General features: G+C 49.1%; 1 protein-coding gene across 2 annotated transcripts in view; it reads left to right on the forward strand.

Annotated features, from left to right (window-relative positions):
* The first annotated feature begins 886 nt into the window (after window positions 1-886).
* The window catches only part of Tns3 (tensin 3), a 227,164-nt gene continuing 203,902 nt past the window's right edge, over window positions 887-24,148 (forward strand). Inside the window, exon 1 of one of the 2 annotated variants that reach the window (XM_055623850.1) lies at window positions 887-947. The gene's annotated coding sequence lies outside the window, so the exon portion shown is untranslated. Of the gene's footprint in view, window positions 948-1,686; window positions 1,773-24,148 lie in introns of those variants that run through there. The other variant, XM_055623849.1, reaches the window with a different exon arrangement.

Below are 24,148 nucleotides of genomic sequence, written 5' to 3' on the forward strand. Positions count from 1 at the left end.
CTTCTGCCCTCTTGTGCAAGACAGAGGACTACCTGAGTGTGTTGCCCGAACAGTATCGGAGTTATCAAGGGCTACTGGTATCCACTTGAAACTGACGGAACTTCGTTTGCGAGCTCCAGGTAGATGCAGTGCATCTCATTTCTGCATTAGTGTCAGAAAGACCATACACAATGGCATGTGAGCCCTTCCCTGAAGTTTACAATGGGAAAATGGGGACCCAGCTCTCCGAATCTTAGGGCTGGGCAGCCTGTTGGTCTGTCCTCATCTGAGAAAGGCTGTTGAGGAGATGATCTTTCTCCTGTGTTTCCCCCTGCCTCAACTCTGCCCTCTCCTGCCTGATTCATTTTAAGACATCAAGTGACTTCTAGCACCAGCACTTCCTCAGGCCGGGTGAATCCCTGACCTTGTAGGGGCTGTTGAGGCATCCTTAGCGGTCTTGTAAAGACTGCTGCTTTATACATGAGTAGCCCCCACTAGATATTAAGCCACTGGAGGGTATTGTAGGTCTTTCTCCCAGCAGGCACAACAGTGAGACACACTGAATGAAAGAATAAACTGGTTTTGCAGGAATGGGACTCGAACCTCCCTCTCCAGGTGAACTTACGTAGCTCTGGAACTGGTGAGCCTATAGAAGACTAGGGCCTCGAGGTACTTAGGGAGGCCGGCGAGGTGGGAGGATGTTTTAAGAGCTCATCCTTCGGGTCAGGAACCCAGGGGGTGGGTGGGTACAGCCCTTGGAAGCGCAGGACATTGTTAGGGTGATGAGACCAGGTGACCGGCAGGGCCCCGGTGCGCGGGCCGTCTGTGGCGATTGCCCGATCCGCCTCGAGGGGGCCCTGCGGCGGGCGCGGGCCGCCTGCCAGGAGGACGGGCCCGCCCGCGAGCAACTCGGAGCCCAGCCTCGCTTCGGCCATCGCCGCGCCGGACCGCGCTGCGGGTTCGCCCAGGTACCCGGGCCGGGAGCGGGGCAGCAAGGCAGGGGAGGCCACGCGCCGCCACACACTCTTTGTTTGGGACCCCGCTTAGGTTCCAGAGCCTGGGCGTTCGGGGTCTTGGAGCTGGGACGCAGACGCGCAGGCACCAAACCCGGGCGCGGAGACAGTGGTGCGGGGACAGGGCGCGGGGGGCACCCGGGAAGAGCGTTCGGGATCCGGGACTGGGGACGGCCACGGGGTCTGCCGCGATCGGGAGGCTGCGGCTCAGCCAGGTCCCCGAGCAAGGACGCGGCGTGGGCCGGCTCGCCTGAGCTGAGTAGGGCTGGGGACACGGCTGGGGCGCGGGCTGGCAGGGTCCGGGCCGCGGCGCCCGGCGCCCGGCGCCTTGCTAGGCTGGCGGGGGCGGAGCGGCACTATCGCTGCCCTGGCCCAGCGGACTTTGCTCCCTGGGACAGTTAGGGACGAGGAGACGCAGAGCCGCTTGGGGCTGCAATGGGACTTCTCAGGACTTTACTCCCGCCTTTTCCAGGCAAGTGCCCCGTGCGCCTGTTTTCCTTCTCCTTTCGGTTGCTTGGAGTGCAAGGACCCATCGCGGCTTTTCCCGTCCATCGGAGTGAGGGTGCCGGCGCAGGCCTGGGGCCACCTGTGGCACTTGCCTCCTGGCACGCGGGCGTTGTAGCTGACAAGCAGAAGGGAGGATCCTGGGCCCCCGGGTCTCTGTGCAGTGCTGTGTCCTGCCCCTGAGGACGTTTGCTTGAACTGATTGAGAATTCATGCTACGAGAAGAGACCCCGAACTCCTTTCTTCCCCCACCGGCGCTCCGGCGGGCGCCAGCAGGTGATCTGGACTCTCTAGCGTGACTGAACCTAAAAAGTTCACTCTAGGGCGTGGGACCAGCGAACTGCATTACAGAGGGTGATCACAACTGATAAGGACGCTTCAGGCTCTGTCGCAGCCCACTCCAACTTTTTGTTTCCTGAATTGTGCCTACTGCCCCCAATGTGTAGAGCTTTAAAAACATACTCTAAGCTAGGAACACAGAAATTACTGTATTAATATTGTTTAGTCCATCAGAGCTAACCCTTTTGACATTTTGTTGTGTTTCCTTGAGGCTTTGGTCTGTTCATATTAACTCTTTTTAAAAGTGCTTTCAGTTATTTGTCTTATAAAAGAGATTTGAGCGTCCTTGCGATTTTTGTGCTCCCCTCTCTGGGGCCTCTGAGGTTATATTTGCAAATCAATCAACAAGTATTAAGGAAGGCTTTTCTGTGCCGAGGCCTTGAGGACCAGGAAGGGGGAGGGGACAGCTGCAGCTGGAGGAAGGAGGAGGCTAGGCCAGGACTTGGAGTGTGTGTATATTAGAGAGTGTCTCTCTGTGTGTGTGTGGGGGGGTAGGGGTGTTTGTGGGTGTGAAGGGGCAGACAAGGGGGTGCATTTGCTGGGTCCTGGGGTGCTAACTGGGGCAGTTGGCGAAAAGCCAGACCTCAGACAAAGTCATGGTGACTCCCCAGAGTGATAGAAGGGCAATAAAGACCACTGGCGGAGTGGTAAACTCTTTGCATGTATTCATTTCAGTTCACCCAGATGACTCTTGGAAGGAAGAGGGAAGTGGAATTATCACACCCATTTTGCCTCTGGGCAAAGAAGTGCCAAGTACCCTGTTTATGATGTCAATGTGGTGGAGTAGCTGGGATTCTGGGTTCTAGGGCTCCCCTCCTGCAGGCTGGCTGCCACTGCTCCTGTGTCAATTCGATTTGAATGCTTGTTCAGACAGCACTTCCTCCGCTGAGGCTAGCGCCTCTGCTGAGGCTGCTAAAGCTATTGGCAGGCAGCAGCAGTTGCGTTATTTCTATAACCACTAAGAATCATAACCACTAAGAAGATAGAAAAAAGTAGTTGCTTCAGGGAACACCATCCTCCTGAAGGCAAACGGATTAACTTTTACAAAGTGTCTATTTGGACTGCTGTGTTTTGAAACTGAGTTACTTCCACAACGTTGACTTCATAAAGTGCATAAGGTCAAAATAATGTTGCTGTGCTGTAGAAGGTGCTAAGGGAGTTATTGTATGTGGCGTAGCCATAACCTGGGGAGGAGACCGGAAGACAAGAAACTGGAATGGAAGATACCAAAGGGAGAGGATATTTGAGTCTGTCTGGCAGTCACAGCTTCTGTCTGCCCAGGACCAATTTTACAGATGAGGAAAGTTACAAGCAAATTTCCAAAGCCTGGGTGCTACTAGTGGCGTGTTGGCATGCAACCTGCCCGTGGGCTACATTTTGTTTCTTAGGATCAGCCCACTGTAGGAGAAGCCTGTTCTGACGCTGTGTTTGAACTTGGACGTTGGGAGAGCTGAGTACTGCTAGCAAAAGCTCTTTGCCTTTTCTCATTGCAAGCAGAATACTCATTACAGGACCATGCCACCTACCAGGTGGTCAGAGGCATTGTCCACCGAGTGCCTCAGTTGCGTCCTTGCCAGGGATTCCTCACAGGGGCTCCAAGAGACTGCTTACTGTATGTTCTCTGGCTCTGAGGCCGGCTGCAGTCTGATGCGGCCGCTCCGTGTGGCAGAAGCTGGGGTGGATACGTCGGGTCTAGGCAGAAGTTCTTTAGAGATGTGCATCAACCCTGGCACCTTCCTTATAGGACCCCAAAAAGCGCTGGGGAACAGGTGAGACCTCAGCTCAGTGACCTAATGACAGAGCGAGTCTCATCCACTCAGAGTTCTTTGCTGCCATTTCTGCTTGTCTGGAATAAGGCTGGCTGTTTAAGTAGGCATTTGGTTAGCTGATAGCCACCCTTTGCTTCTCAGAGAGTAGAATGTTATCAGCCAGAGCGCAGTCTCTCCTGATACTCATAGTGAAGTGGCTGTATCACTGAAGTCTCCACCTGGAGCTGATGGTTAAGCCCCCTACTGTGGGTGAAAAGGAGTGTTTAGTGCATTTTAAAACATCCTAGGATGGGCTGTATCTTTTGGTGGAACAGTTGTGTATCATGGGAGAACTTGGGTTCAATCACCAGGACTACAGAAAGAAAGTAAACAAAATAAGTCCCAAGGCAAAATGGACGCATCCTTTCTCTTACAGTGAGCACAAAATTGGGATCCTATTTTGTCGTATCTGCCCCTGATTTTCTGTGCATGCAGGCATAGTCTGCTGAGTGTAGCTTAGGGTCAGGGACATTGTTTCTTGTAGAAGTAGAACACGAAGATCCCCAAGTGTCTTGGAACTTTCTTCTGAACTCTTTACACCAGGAGCATTTTGAGCATGCCTGCTACGCTCAGAGTCCCTGGGAAGGTCCTGTGGCAGGTCTTCCCATGGCACAAACTGTTGTATGGCCCGATGCGTTCTCAGAGGATAGGTCTACGCACCTATTTTGTTTATATTTATTTTTGAGATGGGGGTCTTGCTGCAAAGCTCACGTGGCCTTGGACTTTTGGTGACCCTGCTGCCTCAGCCTCCCAAGTGCTAGAATTACAGACATGAGCACCACTGGTGCTGGTTCCTATTCTGTCCCTGCAGCAGGGTCGCTCTGTTCAGGGTTCCTCACAGGGTAGCACAGATGCCCAGTGTGGACTGCCTCTGCCACACAGGAGGAAGCCAGTGAAGGAAGGGTAATCAAAACTGGGGCCATCTTGCTTAGGAGATGAGAGACAGCACAAGTTAGGAGCCTTCAGAATGCTCCGGTGTGTTAGGAAGGAGGAAATTTTCCTTTTTTAACCTTTTACATGTGTTTATTTATTTTTTTACGTACTTATTCTGTAGGAAGTGTATGTGGGCGTGTGCACTCCTATATGCATGTCATGTATGAGTGACCTGTGTGTGTGAGGGTCAGAGGGCAGATTGCTGAAGTCAGTTCTCTCCTTCCGTCACGTGGGTTCCAGGGACTGCTCTCAGGTCGTCAGGCAAACACTCTTACCTGCTGAGCCATCTTGCTGTCCCAAAGTAGCAATTCTTGAGGACCATCGTAGTGGTCTATAGATTTGTAAAAAATTATACTGATCCTTTAAAAAGAAAGCAATAAGCTAGCTTTCATGTGCTTTGTCCCAAATGGCCAAACTTAATGAAAGGTTATGCTGAAAGAGTTTAATGCCATTCCCCTGTGGAGTACCTCTCCAGGATGGGTTCAGATGCTCCTAGGTGGCATCAGCTAAAGGTTTGTCTGTGTCCACCCCAAGCTGAGGGAGTGTCTCATTCCCCAGGGATTGTGGCTTATGCTGTCTTCTCTCTCTGCCCACAGTCTGATTTTTCCATGTTGATTTTTTTTTTTCTTTCTATTTTTGGGAAGAGACAGCAAGTGTTAGCGAGTGTTCATGAGTGTGAGTAACCAACCTACAGCATGGGATGTTAGGTTCTGGATGAGTCCGATGTCTGCAGTGCTGTGTACGCTTGCTCAGAGGGGGGCTTCCTCAGCCCTTGGGAGGGAATACCTTGCCCTTCTTGAACAGGCTAGGCCTAACTACTGCCAGAGCTCTGGTCCCAGCTGCTTCCTCGGACAACGAGGCCAGCCTTTCTTTACATCTCCTCTTCCTTCCTTTCAGCTCTAATTATGGCACATTAAGTTACTGGCTCTTCCTCTTCCTTTTCTCTTAGGAGAGAGATAATCAAGCCACACTCTCTTACAGCCTGGCCTTGTTTCTGTTTCAAAATAATTGGGAATTCTGGTCACAGCAGCCCAAGGAGGACTCAGGAAGTTTTAATCTGGGTGCCTGCTAATGACTGACTGGCAGGCCACACTCCCTAGGCCAGGAGATAGATACTAAGTAGAAAGGGTGTCACCTCCTTAGCAGACATTGGGTGATAGGACAACCAATGTGTACATTTTATTTATTTACTTACAATACTTATTGTTACACTTGTTGTGAACCGCAGTGTGGGTACTGGAACGGAACCCAGATCCCCTGCAAAAGTGGCAAGTGCCTTAACTGTGGAGCCATGTACGCTAGCCTTGTGTGTAGTTTTTAGTGGAACTCTTATGAGAAATAGGGCCCAAGGCCTGCTGGTTTTAATGTATCAGAACCCACTGGTTGGGAGATAAAACGAAATCACTCTGGAATTGTGGGCAGGGCCTTGTGAGTTGCTTCTCTTTTTACAGGAGAGCCCCGCCTACTCCAGGCTCACAGGAGCCAGTTATTTCCCGCCAGAGGGTTCAGGAATCCTGGCTCTCCTCATTACCTCGGAGCACAGCTGCAGTTTGCAGCCTCACTGTGGTCCCACAATAAACTGTGCAGGCCCACATCTGGCCTGCCGGCAGGCGGGCAAGCAGCCCTGGGGCCACACTGGGCCATTAGCCAGGGTGTCTGAGCCTGTGCACATTCCTTCCAGAACAAAGGCCTCCCTGGGCCTGGGCCTGGGCCTGGGCCTGGGCCTGGCGTTCCTCTCTACTTCGGTAATCCATCACCTCTTTTAGAGGCTTCCTTACTCACCTACTCCTTACTGGCCATTTTGAAAGTAGATCAGAAGTATGCTCAGGGAATTAAACAGACCAGCCTCTGGCATCTCACAAACCTGAGGTAAAAACCCAGACTTCAGCAAGCCCTCTCTTCCAAGCACTCTGAGCAGGGCAGGGTCCTGTGTGACCATGTCCCTTCCTGCTTCCTGGTTCCAGGTCCAGTGCTACTTTGGTACAACTGAATTACCCTTCTGAATGGGTCTAAAAAGCACCTGTCCTGCAGCTGGAAGAATTTCCTGGTTTGAGGGTATCAGATCCCTTTCAGGAAGGGGACACTGGTTTGCACAGGGAGATCAGAGTGACAAATGATTCGTTCCAATGATGGAGACAGGAGTGTCCAGTTCGAATCCTCTGGAAACACCTGTAGAGTCAGGTGCCCAGGGGCAGAGGAAAGGCAAGCTTTGTATATGGGTGGGGGCTGGTCTGGCATTCAAGGGGCTATGTGTTTTTAAAATTGTCCTGAATTTTACACTTGAGCTCATGGGTGCGTTTTTGTTTTCTAGCTGCTTTTGGACTAAGTTTCTATAAAAGCCTGCCTTCATTGTAGACTTTTGTAAGCTTAGGGAAATGCTAAGGGATCTGGCTCAATGTCTTCTGTTAGTCAGCTTTCTGTCATTGTGAAAACAAACCCAAGAAGATCTGTGACAGAGAGGGACATTTTATTTTGGCTTATCCTGTCAGAGAGTTTGGTCTATGGTCAGTTGGCTTCTTTGCTTTTAGGCTTGTGGCAGGGGAGCAGAATCATGGGAGGGAGTTCACTTCCTGGCAACCTGGAGACAGAGCCAACAAGAAAGGATCCTAAATATCTCCTTCAAGGACACACCCCTAAGGACCTAACCTCCTCCCCTTGGTCTCCCAAAGGTTCTACCAGCTCCTAATAGACCCACAGTCTGGAAGACACACTGGCCCTTGTGGGGATGTTTAAGGTGCAAGTCACAGAAGTCCTGAAGTCCGCTTGCAAGCGCCTTGTGTTTCCCGTGCTGTTTGAACTGACCAAGCTTAAATCCTCTATTTACTTTATTTTATATCCTTCATTTAAAAACGCTGTGGCAGCATAAGCATTTTCCAGTCTGAAAATAACTGCCCAAACAGGACTGCTGTTGACAGTATCTGAGCATACTGTGGTTAGTGGGGCTTATCTATCTGTCTGTTGGTCATAACTGATGTGTATTTTTGCACGTAGGCTTTTGGGCAGACCCTAGCTAGTCATGTTCCCGGGAAGATTTCTAGTGGGTTGAGATAAAACAACTCCAACTTTCTTTTTCATTGTGGTAAAATCCATGTGATGTAAATTTCAGCATTTTAAACTGTTATAAGCCTACAGCTCAGTGCTTTTTAGTATGTTCACATAGCTGTGCAACCATCTGTACTATGGGTCTCCAGAAGTCTGCATCTTGCAAAACTACACTAGCTCCCTGTTTCTCTCTCCCAGCTCCTGGCAACTGCCATTTTTCTTCCTGTCTCCATGGGTTGGACTGCTCTTTGGTCCTCCTGTAAGTGGAACCATCCAGCCTTTCTCCTTCTGTGACTGGATTATTTCACCTAGCATAATGCCTTGAAGGAGCATCTGTATTATAGTGCATGCAGCTTTCCTTCTTTCCCTCCTTCCCTCTCTCCTTCCATTCCTTCATTCTCCAGGCTTAATAGTATTCCAGTGTGGATCCACCATGTCTCACAGGTCCAGATGTCAGTTAAAGATACTTGGGCTGCCTCCACCTTTGGGTGATGAGACATAATGCTACTGTGTAAACATGCCTGCGTTGTCCCTGCTTTCTGTTCTTCTGTTAAACACCCAGAAACAACCACGGCTTTTTGGGGTTTTTTGACATGGCAAAACATCAGTTAAGACATGGTATGACCACTGGCTTCTCACTGTCCAAACACTGTCCTCAAGTTCTTGGTTAGCGCCGACAGGATAAAACCCAAGCCTGCAGACCAGGATGAAGGAAGCTATTTTGTCAAATTGCATAAATTTGGTGATTAATGGAATGAAAAAGAGGGAAGAATATCTTTCATTGAGAGAGAGGAGAGAGAGGGAGAAAGGGGGAAAGAGAGAGAGAGAGAGAGCGAGCAAGCGCCTTCAGGGCTGCTTGGCTTTATTTTCAATTAAAAGGGTCTGACTTTGTTTCAGGAGAATGGTTTTAATTTGGATAAATGGTTCAGTCTGGGAACCACATGCCAGCACTTATGATCTATGAGTGCAATTACACAGGGTTACCTCAGCCGAGATTTGGAGGGAATAACGCAGAGCCCAGCTTGCTCTGATTTGGCTCTGTTGAACAGCACTGGAGGCCCCAGAGTCGCTGGGAGAAGGCACCTTTTCTGATCAGTACTGGGAGCTCGCTGGGACCAGCTTCAAGAGCACAACCATAACACTCTCATGGCTGGCGCTGGTTAATTTTTATCCTCTAAGAATGCATTCAGAGTTCCAAGTCAGGAGTGTCAACAAATGGACTCCCGTCCCCCCTTGGAGCACACTGAACCAGAATCAAACTGAACCAGAATTACCGGCACCCTTCCCAGCGTGTACATTTGCACAATTGGTCAGGTCTGGAAGGAGGAGAGACACTTGTCCTCATGTTTGCCCAGATTTTTCTAGTCTCCTAGGCCAGGTACTAGTGTGCCTTAGGGAGGCCAAGAGAACGGTGATCAACTCCGGCTTCTTTTCAAGATGCTGAGAAGGTGGGGCCACATGGATAGTCCCTGGGACAGTGTAGATCAAGCTCCTAGAGGCAACCAACTACAGTAGCCAGGGAAGTTGCAGAAAGCCATAGAAAATGGAAAGACTAGGGAAGAGGATTCTACTCATCAACTAGGAGAATGAAGTGGGGCACAGGGCAGCTCCCCAAACTGTTAGCAGTAATGTGGCCTGAAAATTTGCAGCAGTGTCTACTGATCTCAGGGGCCTGGTGGGACCTTAGAGAAGGTGGACATGAGAGATCTCCAGGGTGGCAGGTGGCGATTTGAGGGTGCAGACTGCAAAGCAAGGACAGACATCATCTTGTTGGCTTGTGGAAAGCTTGTTCCTCATCATGTTCTCCCCTTACAGGAAGCATAAGGGATGGCTGAGGTGTAGGAGGAAATGTCAGGCTGGGCAGGGTAGACTCCAGTACTTTTTCATAAGGAAAGATGGGTAGGTGGGTATGTTAGTCGATTGAGAATTACTGTGACAAAACACCGGAGGCAAGCTGACTTTGGGAACAATAAGGTTTGTTTGGCAAACAGTTTTGGAGATTGCAAGTTTAATACTCCTTAGATACTGGTGGGGGTCTGATGGAGGATGGCAGCACAGTGGTGGGAACACATCTGGGAGAAGGTTCACATCTTGAAACAGGAAGCCGGATTGTGATTCAGAGCTATTCTCTGAGAGCTCAGGATCCCATGAGACCTATCTCAAAGTTTCCATGTTGGTTTCCTCAAAGAGTTAGCCCTCTTCCACTATGCAGCTGAGGCTGTCCATGACTTTCTGATACTCCTCCCACATTCTGGGGTTACATAACAATTTATGATAGACCACTCTCTGTTAGGTTTTGCATCTTATGGGCGTCCTCTACCTCTCTACCTCCATACAAAGAATCAAGCTTCTAGCATGTGGGGAACACGCTCAATCTGTATGCAAACAGTGAGCTTTGTCTCTTTGGGTCCACTGTGAACCAATATGGTACGTAGCCTCATTTCTCCAAAGCACCTCTGTTTTCTTGTAAGGTCCTCAGAGACCTTTCTCATTTTCCTCTAGCAAGAGCTTAGTTTTAACCAGCTTGTGACTATGAAGAAGCTGAGCTGGTAAGTACTCCGGAACACAGAGGAGTTGTCTTTTTCTTTTAACTTCCCCACCGATGCCCTTATTTTTAGTAGAAGTAATCTAAAAATACAGGTCATCAGCACATACATATTGCTCTTGTAAAGCATTTTGTTAGAGAGGACTAAATTAACAGAATGATCGAAGGCACACGATTCTCACACGGGAACTCTCTCACATGGGAACCCTTGCTGTGACACATCACCACTTCCTTCTCCTGACTAGTATAGTAATTTTCAGAGGCTCCGTGTTAGAGGCACAGTGTATGCGTGTGCAGTTATCACAGATAATTTTCAAAAAGTTGCCCCCACCCACTTTCTAAGTATGCCCTATGCTCCCATTGCTTCACAGAGTTCTCATGGTGATGACCAACATAGCTGCTCCCTCAGCTTCAGGGCTGATTTGTAGGTGATTCTTGTCAGTGCTTCTTTGTGGAAACCCCTAACTCCTCGTGGGCTGCTGCTGGCTCAGTAGCTGGGTGCCCTCTAATTTTGCACATAGCCTGAGCAAAGTCCATGGAGAAGTAGCTCCCATGAGTGGAGTCACAGCTCCAGGTTCTACATTCCTTCCCCCTGGAGCACGTACTGGCTCACTTGTCCTGGTTTCCTGGGCCTTCCTGGGTGAACTCAGACACCTGTGACCAGCAGCGCTCCAGTGGAGCTGGACATGCACAGGAACATTAGTGCTGACCTTGGCCCTGTGGGTGTTTTGTGGCTGGGGCTGTTGGTAAATGTCCAGCTGGGGCCTCTGAATTCAGCTGTGCCAGCCTAGCCCAGCTCCAGGCAGACTGGGCTTCAGTTCTCGGTGCCAGGATGAGCTGGGAGGGTGAGTGGAGCTGAGCTGACAGGGACTTTTGGCTGAGTGTGATCTCTATTGTCCGGTGTCCCTTTAACCTCTGGAATTACTGTCTGCCCTTTCGTTGTTTCCGCCACGTTCTGCCTGTTGTCAGACCCACGTGCCCTGGGAACATCAGTTCTCTGGCTCCCGTGGTACCAGATGGTTTTGTGCAAATAGGAGGAGGGCCTCAGCCTGGAGCTGCTGGGGACAAACTGGCCCTGCCTGTTTGTTCTGGAGGTGAGATGGAGCAGGGGAGACTTTGCAGGAAGAAGGTGGCTCTCACACCTGCCTCTGCCCTTGCTCCCAGCTGCCCTAGGACTCGCCTAGGGGTTGTCTGGTGTTGTGCACCCAAGGACCTTCCTGTATAAAAGCTTTTCTTTCCTCTAATACAGTTTCTTCATGGGAAGAGCATTGTGACCAAAGAAGCCTTTTATAATCGGGACAGTGCCATACCCAGTACCCCACAAATGATCAGGCTGGGTTGCCTGCAAGCTCTGTCAAACTTTCTTAGCCCTTGTCCCTCCAGGCTGTGCTAAGGGGGCATGCTGTCTGTCACAAGTCTGCATGCATATGTCCTGAGACTGAAGTAGCATGTCCCTCCTTCACCCTGAGAAGTGGCTGGTACCGTGTTTGATCTCTGTCTTCTCACTGAACTTCAAGGACAAGAACCAAGGCCATGGGCTCTCTTTTTTTTTTTTTTTTTCAACTTGATAAGTTAAAAAAAGGAAGGAGTTAAAAGATAGCTTTGTGTCCTTGAGCCAGGCATTACCTAACTCAGGGGCTTTGTTTTACCCTCATCTGATGGCCACATGCTTTGCATGAATCTGTGTGGGATGCCCGGTGGTTCTGTGCCCAGCTGGGAACTAGCTTATCTTTACAAGAAGTGGGGTGGGGAAGGGACTGAAGAGGGGGGAGGAAATTGGACAAATAAGCACAAACTTGCACATTTTCCCAGGGTTTCATTAAATGTTCCCAGGGTCATGGTTTCTTCCTTGGGGTTTTGTTTTGCAATGTATGTCTTTAACACTCAAAAGAGTAGTTTGTACTTTTTACAGATTTGGGGATCTCTCCTGGTGTTACTTTCTTGGAAATAGGCCACATTTCCTGTTACCGTCTCAGTGAAAGTTGATGGCAAATGCCTGGGAGGAATGCTTGTAAGGCCCCCTGTTGCGAACTGCAGATACAAAGCCAGTACTTAACTGTGCTGGTAGCACAAAAGAATTGTTCTTTCTGGACGGTGTATGGGGGCAGATTCCCCGAGATCCATACAGTAAAGTGGCAAGAATTATTTCCTTTGTCTTCGTCTCAAAATGAGTCCCAGTCTAGAAACAGACCCACCAGTAAATGTGTAACCCCCTTGTTTAACATTTAAGTAAAGGTTCTGTTCTCCAAAGATGCCAGGCATCCAGCAGAGTGTACTTAAGAAGCTGGGGTTCCCCCCTCCCACACTTATCAGTGTTCTGTTGAGGCTACCCCACATTGTGTTTATGGATCCTGTATTCAGGACCACACACACTGCCAGATTTTGCAGAGGTATTTGGGTCTGTAGAATGAAGCCACTGGTGCCTGGAAGTGGGACAGTTAGCCTGCTCCAGTAAGGTGGGGTAGGTGGCGTGACAGCCGGCGGTTCCATCCGTGGGCATTGTGGGCTGTGTTCACCGCCTGTGGTGGAAGATAGCGTCCCAGTACACATCATCCTGTCCTTGCATGATTCGGTTGACATTTTTTCAGAGGATGCAGCCTCTCCAGGGCCACCGTGCCAATCAACTGGGCTCAGCCTTGACCTGGGTGTGAGTGCGTGGCTGCAGTGCTGTCCCATGGCCAGAGCTCCCGCCTTCTGCCCAGGTTTCCTTCACACACTGTTCTGTGCCTAGCTGCATGAGAAACTGGATCAGTGGCGGTGGACTACCTGGGATTGGTGGAGGTGGATGGCAGATCTGTACGTTGGGGTGGAGGCAGCAGCAGACCTTATTGTCGAGAGGCCATGAACCTTGAGATTCATTTGCTTCCTTCTTTGTTCTTTAACTCTCCCTACTTCTCATTCCTTTATGTGGCTGTACCCCAGACACCTTGAGCCCTCCAGAGCAGAATGCTCAGGCCCAGGGAGATACCTAGCAGCCTTGCACAGACACAGGAGGAGCTGCCAGATACTGCTTCTTTTAGACCCAGGCCTCCTTGGCTGTACTGAGTTCCCCTGAAATCCTGGCTTGCTGGCTGTGGCTCACAGGGCCAGGGCCTTGGTCCCCATCTCTCCTGGGGCCGATGCATGCTGCTGAGCCACCCATCAAGTTCTCAAAGGCTAAGTAAGCCAAGGCATCCAGTTGGAGGCTCTGAGGGATGCTCCAGGGCCTAGGTAGGTCTTGCTGAGGTACCTGTGGTGAAAGACTCTTGTTTGTTTGTTTTGAGACAGGGTTTCTCTGTGTAGCCTTTGTAGACCAGGGTAGCCTCGAACTCACAGAGATCCACCTGCCTCTGCCTCCCAGAGTGTTGGAATTACAGGTGTGCACCACCAGGCCTGGCTGGCAAAGACTCTTACAAGGAGGCTTGGAGGCTGAAGAATCACCTGGATGCCCCTCAAGTTGTTCTCACTTTTCTGGAAAGGGCAGCCACAGCCCCTGGTTCTGCCAGAGATGCATCTGGCCCCTGCTCCTCTGCCCTGACTTCATGGTTTCCTTGAGCGTCCTGGGCAGCAGACTCTGACATGGGGCTTGTGACAGATGGTAGTAGAAGTGCACTGGCCCCGTCTCAGATCTCTCTCACTTCAGCCAGCCTCGGGCCACAGGGCCGAGTCAAACCAGCCTCCTGTTTTATGACCAAGAGTGCAGTGTTGGCCTTGTCTTCTGTCTTCTGATGTAGGTGCTGAGGTGTCCCTAAGCAAGACAGCTAGAGTATGAGGACAGAGGATCTTTGCGGATGCGGCCTTTCCCCAAGGGGCCTCTTCCCATTACAGAAGGCTCATGTGTATCCTGGGGACTGGGAATCAGTGGTCCTCTGGTCACCCAATGTGTCAAAGCGCTGTCCTGAGGACTGCAGATCAGGGAGCACCTCCACCCCCACCATGGTCTCATCATATTGATCCCTGCTTCCTTCCAGCTCATGCATTCTCACTGGGTCACTTTTTACTCGATGACGCGGATAGTGGACATTGCCTGTCCCAGAGGGTGGATTTGGTGTTTAAACTTTTTTGCTGATTCTGAGCACTTGCCATTCAGAGCATCTGGATTTTAGCATGAGTGGGGAAAAAAAATTGCAATGAAGGACAGACTGGTTTAGTCAATAGTAACTGAAAAAAAAAACTTTTCTCATCTATTTTTTGTTTTGGAATATGCATATTTTTAGAAAACCTTAAAGAATAAGTTGTGAACTTTTGTGTATACTTCATTTTGATTTACTAAATTTTTTGTCATTTATCAGATTTAGTTTATTTCTGTCTCTTTTTTTCTAGTTTGTGTGTGTGTGTGTGTTTTCGAGACAGGGTTTCTCTGTGTAGCCCTGGCTGCTCTGGACTTGCTTTATAGACCAGGGTGGACTCAAACTCACAGCCATCTGCCTGCCTCTGCCTCTGCAAGTGCTGGGATTACAGGAGTGGGTCACCATGCCTAGCTGTTTGTTTGTTTGTTTGTTTGTTTTTGTTTTGTTTTAAGACAGGCTTGTATGTAGCCCAGTTTGGTTCAGTGGTTACAACACCCAAGGATGATGTCTATTTGAACCTGTTACTATGTTGAAGGCTAGGAAATGGTAGCCTTTCACTGTTATTGGAATCTTGGTCTCTGTTTCTCTCTCTCTCTGACCATGTGTCACTGTGTAGTCTGGCTGGCCTGGAACTTACCAGACAGACAAGGGTAGCCTCTGTTTACAGAAACTGGCTTGCCTCTGCCTCCCGGGTGCTGCTGTTAAAGGGGTGGGCTACCATGCTAGCTCTTTAGAAACACTAGCTGTCTCCAGGTAGATCTTTGCTTACTAATCCATTTTACTTGGGTAGCAAGCTCATCCGTCTAAAAAGCAATGTAGACCAGTATTATTTATTGCATATATTCTGTTTGCCTTTTCTCTGTGTGTGTCTGTGTGTTTGTGTGCACACAAGGGTGGAAGCTATAAATCAACCTTGTGTGTTGTTCCCTGGATGCTGACCATCTTGGCTTTTTGTTTATTTACAGATTCATATATGTGGGTCTTGGCCTCCTTGGAGGGTTGTCTAATGACCCTTTCGGAGAGGTTGAATATCAGATATCCTGAATATTAGATATTTACACTAAGATTCATAACAACACCAAAATTAGAATTATGACGTAGCAACAAAAGTAATTTTATGGCTGGAGGTCACCACAACATGAAGAACTGTATCAAAGGGCTGTAACATTAGGAAGGTTGAGAACCACTGGCCTAGAGGTTAAGGGCATGAACTGCTCTTCCAGAGGACCAAAGTTCTGTACCAAGCACCCATTTGGGCAGCTCACAACTACCAGTATCTCCTTGGATCTGACACCTTCTCCTAGCCTCTGCAGATACGCCTTCACATTCTTTCTCTCTTCTCTTCTCTCTCTCTCCTCTCTTTATCTCTCTCTCTCACACAAGATTTATTATTTTTGCATTCTGTGTGTGTGGATGTTTTATTATCTATGTATGTGTGTGCACTATGTGCATGCCTTGAGCCTGAGGAGGTCCAAAGAGGGTGTTGCATACCCTGGGACTGGAGTTACAGATGGTTGCGTGTTATCATGTGCTTGCTGAGAACTCTGGTTCTTTGCAAGCACAGTCAGTGTAATTAACCTCAGCTGCCTCTCAATTTTGAGACAGGCTCTCTCACTGACGTAGAGCTTGCTGCTTAGGCTGATTGGCTGGCCACGGAGCCTCAGGTCTTGGCCTGTCTTCTCCTCCCCATTGATGGACTTAAGATGCATGCTTCCTTGCTGGGCTTTATTGTGTGAGTTCTGAGGTTCAAGCTCAAGTTCCTTTAGCCAGTGTGGGTAACACTTTACTGAGGGCTGTTTTCCCTGCCTCTTCTCCGCTTTCCTTTACTCCATTCTCTGTAACGTTTCTCTGAAGTGCTTCATAGAAGCACACCTGGATGGCGTGTTAATGTGCTTGCTTTCCCAATGATGTGACAGATACTTTCCGTGTGCTTACCTCTCAGGTGTGGCAACCAGCTGGCTCCCTGTGCTGAGGAAGAGCCCGTGGTTTTGAAATTCAAGTCTGTAGCCAGTGCTACAGTGGTAACTATTAGAATCACCAGCTCTGGGTTGCACCGCAGAACTGCGTCAGACTCTCAGGATTGGCTGGGTGGGGCGGGGAACCACTCATCCAGGTTAATCCTTTTCCAGTGAGTGATGTTCACTGAAGGCCCAGGAGCTTTACATTTCCAGTTGTCTCCTTTGTAGGCCACCAGCACACTGTCGCCCAGGGCTCTTGGGGGGTCTGCCTGGAGAAAGCTGTACCTGCCTGCTGTTCTCACACTCAGTGTTCACTGAACCCCCACTTTTAACTCCTGCTCAAGGTTAGGAAACACAGCAGTGTGGCCGGTGCATGTTTTCAGCCTTTGTTCCTGTTTAACCCCGACATCCCTCCCTTCCTCCTCTTAAAGCAGTTTGCTTTAAAAAGCGAGAGCTCTGCGTATCTGGAGGCCTGAGCCTCACATCTGTGAAATGATCTTTGTTAGTGTGGGAGACAGGGAGCAGCTCTTCCCGAAGTAGCCAAATCGCTTAGCAGTTGGTGCTCAGAGGGAAACATGAACCACTCCATGAGAAGGGGTTGTGTCCACAGAGCAAGAGGTGCTGTGGGGGTCAGAGGAGAAGCAGCTGGGTGCTTAGTTACACCAAGCGTCAATTAGGGTTTCCATGCAAACAGAACCATCAGGAGATTTTCATATACAGATGTTCCATGATTTAATGGTGGGACTACTCCATAAGCCACTTTAAAGTGAAAATGTAAGTTGCAAATATGTTTAATTATCCCAGCCTACTGAATGCCACTGTGTCCCTGTGGATTATTGGCGTCCCTCCCTCTTGATCCTGAAGCTGCTGGAGCTGTTGTTGCCCAGTTTCAAGAGAGAGTGCTGCAGCCATATATTGCTGGCCCAGGAACAGATCCAAACCCTTAGGTCTCAGGATAGTGTCTGTTTGGTATATGTTGCTCTTACACCACTGTCAGTCAAAAACTCATCCAAGAAGCCACTCTATACTGTGGACTGTCCATCTGTCCAGTCACATATAAACAAATCTCATAATTCTGAGGTCTGGCAGGTCTAAAATCTGTTGCAAAAGCTAGAAAAAAAAAAAAAAGCTTTGTTTTTGAGTCTATGTTCAGATTTGCAGCCATTTTCCTTGCCTCAGCCTCCCAATTACTGGGATTATAGGTGTGAGCCTCTTCAGAAGCCTGGCCGTTCTAGCAGCCCTGGAGGTTGCAGTGTTGTGTCTGAAACTATCTGAGGGCAGAATCACTTTTTCTGGAGACTAGTTTTTTTTTTTTTTTTTTTCTTCACCTGATTATATAAGACCCTATATTGTGAAAGGTCAAGTGCTTTAATCAGAGTTTGCCAACGAAGTGTTAATTGTATCGAAACAATTCCTTTAACGGCATTGGCTGCCCTGATTTTTGAGCAGTTGTGTATCTTGATGTAGCCAAGGAATCTTCACTGGGGATTATCTTGGGTTTTCTGGACAGTTGACTTCTCAGTGATGCTAAGTGTTCTTTAGGTCTAATGAGCATTTTTGGATTTATATAACTCAAATGGGCCAAAGCAATTGGACATCAGGCTTGGTTTGAGCAAAGGAACTCAATCCTTCTGTTGCCCATATGCAATTTTCTTTTATCTTTCAGTTGTCACACCTATCAGGAGGCTGCGAACTGCTTGCCGTTCCTTGCTTCCAGAGAGAGAGAGAATATGTGTTTCCTGTGGCATTTTACAGAAATCCTAAACAGCCATCTATCTGCAGACCCTTTGCCCTACCTGGCCCAGGCCTTTGTTTTACCTAGAGTCGGTGACTGAGGTAGAAAAGAACAAGATTCAGAAAGCTGGATGGCACATGGGTGTGGGAGAACCTCCTGACATTGTCAGTACATGGCTGATGCTAAACAGAGATGGTCACTCTGGAGAGGCAGAGTAGCATTTCTGTAGTGAGAAGGTCAGGTTTCCTGAGCATAGGAGACAATGTGGTAGCAGAGGCCATACCTCAGCCCTCCCGGTGAGCTCTGTCCCTTCCCTCACTGGGCCACCAGGCAGGAGCTTGTGACTTACTTCCCCCTATCTCTAAAAATGCTTTTATTTGTACTGTTAGTAATTTCTGGTGTTTTGTTTTTTGTTTTTGTTTGTGTTAAAACAGTCAGATTAGAAATACAGTTTGCTTTTGCTTTTCAATCCCAATTCAACCAATGCTTGTTTGGTGTGCTGTTGGTGGTTATAATTTTCTTGGCTTCTCTTCTTTATGGATACCTGGCATGCTCCATTGCGGGGCTCCTGTGGCCTCCAGCTCAACTTCTTGCTCCAGTGTGAAAACACCAGCCAGGGTGTGTAAGCGGTGACAGCAACTCATGTCCTTGCTTTTCAGACACATGACTTCCCTTTGTACTTGGCAGCATGTTGTAAGTTGAAGGAAACTCTCCTTCCCAAGTTGCTTTTGGTCATGGTGTTTTATCATAGCAATCAGAAGTAAACTAAAATACATGTTGTTGAGAGGAAGTGTGGAGTGAGCTCCTCAATGAAGGGATTTTGGAATATTTCAGTGTTGTGGCTGGCTGTACATCTTTGTTCTTGTTAACTGGTTCAAATCTTCACTTAGAATTCTGAGCTTAGGTTTGAGAGCCTTTAAGGAGACTCCAGGTAAAAGGGAACTCCATGCTTCCAACAGGCTCCCCTGTTGCTCCTGGTCCTTGTATACTCTGTTTTGGGATTACTTACTCAGGGACCCATGCATTGGGAGTACAGCTTGGTTTGGGATGGCCCCCACTGGCTCTTGACTGGGGCCATGTCTTAGTCCTGTGTATCAAGAAAGGGTCTCCAAGATACACCGAGGGGAAACAAATATGTAAGGGTGTCTCGTGGGTCCCCAGGCACATACTGTTAGCTGATGCTTGCCTGAATGGTTGCTGTTGAAAGATGGTGCTCAGAGTCTGAGCAGCAAGAATGTGTGGTCTAGAGCTCTGGAATGGTGGCTTTGCCTCTCTGGGTATCTGGTTACATATCTGGAAGCAGGGATGGAGGCTGTGAGGTCTGAAAAGATTCCTTTGGTTTGTGGTACCCTAGATTTAGAAAGAGTCTGAACCAGTCCTTGGCCCAGGGGGATAGAATCTGCTCTGGACTGGTTTCTGATACCCTGCAGTGTTTGCAAAGAAACTATTCATCATGCATTTGCTACAGGGCAGGTGGGCAGCCCTTAGGATTGGGGACATTGAATGTTTTAAACAGTGCATACAAATGGGGGGGGGAGGCAAGAAAAGAAAAAGATTTATTTTAGGCCAGGCAAGATGGAAACAGGTGGATCTCTGTGAGTTCTAGGCAACTAAGGCCACATAGTAATACCCTGACTCCCCCTACAATAAAACCCAAACAAACAAAAAGTGGGTTTATTTGGGTTTTGTGTGTGTGCATTCATGCTTGTGCATGTGTGTACTTTGTGTATGTGTGCACATGTGTGCATTCATGCTTGAGTGTCTGTGTTTATCTGTGTATTTGTGGAAGTGCTGGTGGAAGCCAGAATGTGTATCAGATCCTTAGGAGCTAGAGTTATAGATAGAGGTAAAACCACTGCTGTGGTGCCAGGATTGAACACAGGTCCTCTGGAAGAGCAACAAGGACGCTAAACCACTAAGTTGGCTCTGGGAATGTGTTTACAATCTCCAAGTCAATGCTGTAGCCCACAGCATCTATGTCTTTTTTAAAAAGATAGTTTTAACCCTCTCTTTCTCTCTCTCTCTCTCTCTCTCTCTCTCTCTCTCTCTGTGTGTGTGTATACAATACCCAGAGGTTAGTATTCATTCCTGTATGTTTTGCTACCTACCTCCTCTCTAGTCCCAAGCCTTCAGGGTTTCTCTGTGTAGCCTTGGCTGGCCTGAACTCACTCTGTGTAGACCAGGCTGGCCTCGAACTCAGAGATCTGCTGCCTCTGCCTCCCAAGTGGTGAGATTAAAGCTCTGCGCACCACCTCCCAGCAGGTCCTCAGAATCTTAAACTTCTGTTCCTGTTTTAACACCCTGCCAAGTTCCCAAGACGGCTTTAACAGTATGTGGAGTAAAATGTTTTAGGGAACACATGCAGAGGGAAAGCAAACCTTTGAGAGAAGATGGTGAAGCCCAGGGAAGGTCAGGGATTGGTGGACTTGGGGTAAAGTCTTGCTATGCAACTCCACCATGCACCGGTTGGTGTTGGCACACACTGAGTAAGTGTTTCAGGCATGCCTCAGCTTCCTCACAGAGCTATGTGTTGAAATGAAGACACACCAGGAAAGCCCTAACTGTCCCTGAGCAGACCTTGGAGGCTAAGCTCACAAGGCCCTTCTGCAGGGCCACTGATGCCCCTGTTTGTCCTGTCCTGCTTATGTATGTCACATGGTGTCACATGGGGTCATGCAGCATTGCACAGTGTCACATGTTTGCTGGCCTCGCACCTGACCCTGTGAGGTTCCTGGCTGGCTTTGGGCGCTTCACTGAGGACATGGAAGTTCAGTCACTGTCTCAAGTCCACCAGACAATAAGATGGCCTGATTCGAACCTCAGAAGGGACACTGCTCTGTATAGCTCAGGAGTTGGCTATGGTACTAAGAAATGGAGGAGGTTCTTGTACCTACCTCGGAAGGGCAGAGTTCTGCTGAGAAGTTAATTAGGAAGAGTGTAAAAGCCCAGAATGAGGCCATGAACACACTTTGCTAAGAATGATCCATCAGATGACCTTGACATTGGCATTAGGGGTGGAGAGGCAGGGGAGCCAGCATGAAATGAAGCCTAGAAGTTCTGTTGGCAAACACATGGAAGGCGTTGGATTGTCAGGTGTCATGGGCCATGATGAGGTTTTATTTGTTAGTCCTGCTGTCATTTACCTTAGAAATAAATCAGCTAGCATGCACACAAGGAAAGGAGTGGTGGTTGGTGCGTGTTTCTGCAAGTTAGGGTCCATGATCTAGATGTCTCTGACAAATACGGTCTTTGGTAGAATCCACTTTCTGCTTCACAGAGATATAATATATCTCCATATTATAGAAGGACCAATGAGCTCTTTGCTAAAGAGACCAACCCTGACATGAGACCTTCACTCTCATGGCATGGACACCTGAGTTCTCAGCCTCAAAATACCGCCATCTTAGAGGTTAGGTTTCAGTTTGTGGGCTTTGGGGAGACATGAATGTCCTGATCACAGAAGTAATGTATAGAAGTCCTGTTGCAGGATGGCTGGCAAATGTGCAGACTCAGGGCTGGCCCTTGCAGTGCTGGAATAGGGTGTGTGTGGGGGGGCTGGAGCCATCCCCTGCTCTCTGGGATAGGGTTGGCTCCATCTGTGTATGGTGATGATGGGCTTTAGATTTGCTTCAGTGTGGAGACAGGAATCCAGCACCTTTTAGACACCTGTGGAGAAACAATACTCTACAGTTTAAGAGCTGGGGAGGGGAGCCAGCTCCAGTTGGAGGTCAGTGTTTGCTTGCTGACACTCCCCTTGTAGTGTCTGTGTCAGCAAGACCAGCATGGTAGTTGTTAACCTGCTCCCATTGCTTCCTGATGAAAGACATCCTTAGGAGTGAGGAACATGCTGGCAGGGACGGAGGGATGGGTGGGTGTTAAGATATATTTTTTTAAAATGCCAAGCACACAATAGATCTGATAAGAAGAGATTTATGTGGGGAAAGGAAAAGAGAGAGAGATGATGGAGAGACAGTGGGAGAGTGTAGAAAAAGAGGAAGAGGAGCATGGTGGTTGGGGAGGGTTCTGAGAGAGAAAGTCAGAGGGAAGAGAAAAACCGAAGCAGGGTGAGTGGGAGGGAGCGGTTAGATCTGGAGCACCTGGCCCAGATGATGACATAGGATGCAGGTGGTGACATAGAATGTTGTAAGGACCCTAAAGGCCCCTGAGGGCAGGTCAGTTGAATTGCCTGCATGGCAACGTACAGCGGACCGAGATGGAGGACATCTGACAGTTCTCAGAGTAGAAGTCTTGGTGAGGGAAGCACACCAGCACCAACAGGAACCAGCCTGTCACCTTGCCATCCCTCCATGCCTGACAGGAATGCTCCAACCTGTCACCTCCCCATTGTTATGTTGCTGGTAGTTGATTAAAAAAAGAGAGAGAGAGAGAGAGAGGGAGCTTTATTGTGGCTAGTTGTTCTGGAGGCTGGAAGTCCATGACCACAGGCCGCCTCTGCTGAGGGCCTTGACCTCCTTCACAGAATGGAGAGCAAGTTTGTGCTTGCAGAGGGGAGAAACCCCCCCCAACTTCCTATTGGCTCATTCTCACAGTAACGGACCTATTTGTTCTAGAGAAATGGAAGTGTCTCCTTCCTTAGAGAAAGGCAATAATGCCGGTTGCCTTGGCAGAGAAGGGCTATCACAGGAAACTTTCTTGCATGGAATGGAAGAGCAAGATTCTGCCTACTTCCTCCTTTCTTCCCTCCTTCTTCAAATCTCCCGCCCTCCCCGCCCCTTTCCTTCACTCTACAGCTTCTTCCTGTGATAATTCCAGATACCCCTCTTTCAGCTGCCTGATTAGATGTATGCACCTTGTAGAAACACACTGTTTCCATAGCCATAGTCCCCTCCAGGCACCTAAAAAGTGACATCGTTACCTACTTGCCACATTGGCGATTAGACCTCATCCATTACAATCAGGGTCTTACCAGTGCCGGCATGGCAGGGGCTTAGAAACTATTCCAGTTGTCTTTTTATCCCTCAGCAGCTCTGTTCTGGTCCCACACCCACACTATCAAAGATGCACCTAAAATGTGCTAGTCTTGGTCAGCATGGGGGTGGAGGAGTGAGTCGGGGGTGGGGGGGCTGGAGAGGTACAACCAGAGCGGATGAGTGGCTGGTGTCTCCCTGTCCCTGCCTCAGTGTCCCCACTAATCATTAAGGCCTTAAGGCCACCCCTCTGTTCCACTAGGTCCTTTGACATCATCAGGAGCTGCCACTGTTTTGTTTCAGGTTTTTGTTGTTATTTCAGTGGAGGAAATGGGAGCTAGCTGGAATGTTCAGAAGGTGAAAGCAGATGAGAGACTCAACCTCAAGCAGCCCAGAGTGGAAACCAGCCCCTTTCTTCACCTCAGAGCACCTGCATCAATTCAAGATAGGAGGCACCGGGTCGGCCCCTTTGAAGTGGGGTTGATGGACAGTCTGGGGAAGGTGGGGTGTCCAGACCTGCCGGCGTGGGGGGTTCAGGACCCTGTGTGGAGTGTCAGGTTGGGAGCCCTACCTCTTGCCTGTAGGTAAGAGAAGAAAACAATGCCGGGGAGGATGCATTCCTGGCGGGGATTAGCTGGGAGGTGGCTCTCCCGCTTTGATCCTCCCCGCACCTGGCTTGCTGAGGCTTGCTCTGATCGGGACAGCAAATTCCCTGTCTCCTTTTATGTTGGGAACCCACACGTCCCTGACACTGGAAACAGCTTCCCCCCATCATCCTTCGGTGGGGTCCACATTGGAGGGGGGAAGGCGGCAGAGGGTCTGCTTTGTTCAGCTCTATCGGGGAGTGGGCTACAGGCTCTGGTTTGATGGGGGAGACATTGATGTCTGCTCACTACGTCCTCCTACCCAGACCTCCCGCAATAAGGCATCCTTCCAGCTTGCAGATTTACTCTGGAGAATTCCATGACACACTCTTGAACCCTGGGTGTGCTTTCTGGTGACTTATGTGGAGTACTTGATTGTTGGGGTTGAATTTAGGATTTGGGTTTCATTCCCACCTCCTGCCATGAAATGCTGGTGGCTACCCACCTCAGCCCTGGTAAGGCCTTAAAGAGCCACTGTATTTGCAAACATCTCCAGTTATTAGGGAAATCAGACCTTGATCTAAAAAGTGAACTAGGTACATACAGTGTATTTGTTTATTGCCAGAGGATAACCTTGAGCTGGGTGTGGTGGCTCTTGGGAGTCAGAGGCAGGATGTGTCTGTGTGTTTGAGGCCAGCATGGTTTACTTAGTGGGTACCAGGATAGTTAGA

Source organism: Psammomys obesus, unplaced genomic scaffold, assembly GCF_907164565.1.
Source record: "Psammomys obesus unplaced genomic scaffold, mPsaObe1.curated_primary_1811, whole genome shotgun sequence".
NCBI classification, from domain to species: Eukaryota; Metazoa; Chordata; class Mammalia; order Rodentia; family Muridae; genus Psammomys; species Psammomys obesus.